Source organism: Myotis brandtii, unplaced genomic scaffold (genome assembly GCF_000412655.1).
Source record: "Myotis brandtii unplaced genomic scaffold, ASM41265v1 scaffold537, whole genome shotgun sequence".
Lineage (NCBI taxonomy): Eukaryota > Metazoa > Chordata > Mammalia > Chiroptera > Vespertilionidae > Myotis > Myotis brandtii.
The window spans coordinates 92,653-94,260 of NW_005369971.1; positions in this window are offsets into that span (position 1 = coordinate 92,653).

A 1,608-nucleotide genomic window follows, 5' to 3' on the forward strand; every position below is an offset into this window, starting at 1 on the left:
AAACGCATGTCCAGCCTGCGCGTGTTTACTGAGGCCGCAGGCTACCCTGGCTGCTCTCGGGATGAAACCGTGCGTGTGAGCGGAACCGCACAGTGCCAGCCCACGCCGCTCAGGGTTGGGGTTAGGGTTAGGGTTAGGGTTAGGGTTAGGGTTAGGGTTAGAGTTGGGGTTAGGGTTAGGGTTAGGGTTAGGTTAGGGGTTGGGGTTAGTTGGCTGCCTCCTGCACGCCCCACACTGGGGATGGAGCCCGCAACCCAGGCATGTGCCCTGACGGGAATCGAACCCTGACCTCCTAGGTCATAGGTCGGCCCTTCACCACTGAGCCCGAGGCCGCGCCACCTACAGCTTTTGACTTTCTCAGAACTTGACCCGGAAGCCGCTGTTGACCAGCAGCCGGGATGTGACATGAGCAGCCGGTGAACACGTGCTGTGTCCTGTGGGTTGTCCTGTGGGTTGCACTGCATTCTCACCGTAAAGTGAGCCGGACAAAGGAAACGTCTCTAAGAGGATCGTGCGGAAGAGGAAATGCGTGTCCAGCCTGCGCCGTGTTTACTGAGGCCGAAGGCTACCCTGGCTGCTCGCAGGATGGAACAGTGCGTGTGAGCGGAACCGCACAGTGCCAGCCCACGCGGCTCAGGGTTGGGGTTAGGGTCAGGGCTAGGGCTAGGTCTAGGATTAGGGTGAGGGTTAGTATTAGCGCTATGGTTAAGGTTAGGGTTAGGGTTAGGGTTAGGCCTAGGTTTAGAATATTCAATTTTCTCAGGAAACCTCCATTTTTCTCTTCTCTCTGCTTCTCTGAGACGTAGCTGACATGTCAGACTGTAAGTTAGTCGTGTACAACGTGTTGATTTGACGCTTGTTTGGAGAATCACACCTCTGCTGTGCTGACCCCTGCCCACCTCACCACCGTCCCCTCCTCAGCACTTCAAGGCTGTAAATGCTGTTTTCCCTGTAAGTTCCACAGTCACACAGACCCTCAGATCCTGCTGAACACGTAACTGCAAGTTCAGGCCTCACAGGACTGGAAGGAGTCGCTCACATATGGGGTAATCTCCTCTGTGTCACGGGGAGATGCCAGGCGTGTCTGCAAGACGCCTTCCCAGCTGCTCCTGAGCCAGAACGCCACCCAGGAGACACAGGCCGTCGGTAATCATCTGTGTGTGCACGTGTGTGTGTGTGCACGTGTGTGCATTCTGTCTAATGGTGGCTCTGTGCACGCTGCGTGGTGGTGACATTGAATCCTTGTCCCCGAGGAGGCAGGAAGCTCAGGGACCCTCAGCCCTGGGGTCTGTGTCCTCGGTCACAGCGGCGGCCGGGATGTCCAGGGTGTCCCCAGCCTTCGCACCGGACAGTGTCACCTGGAGCTGGTTCCTGGGGGCAGACTCTGCAAGGGCTGGGCTGCGGGTCCTGCCAGGGGTGCCGTCCTGACATCCTAAGGTGCCTGTGGTGTGAAGGCAGGAACACGTCTTCCCGCTGGGCAGGGCTCCCAGGGCACCAGCCATGCACTGGGGTGTGCAGCCAGGCCCTCGGGGTGCAGCCAGGCCCTCGGGGTGCAGCCAGGCTCTCGGGGTGCACAGTCAGTCCCAGCAGCAGCAGGAACAGCCCGCA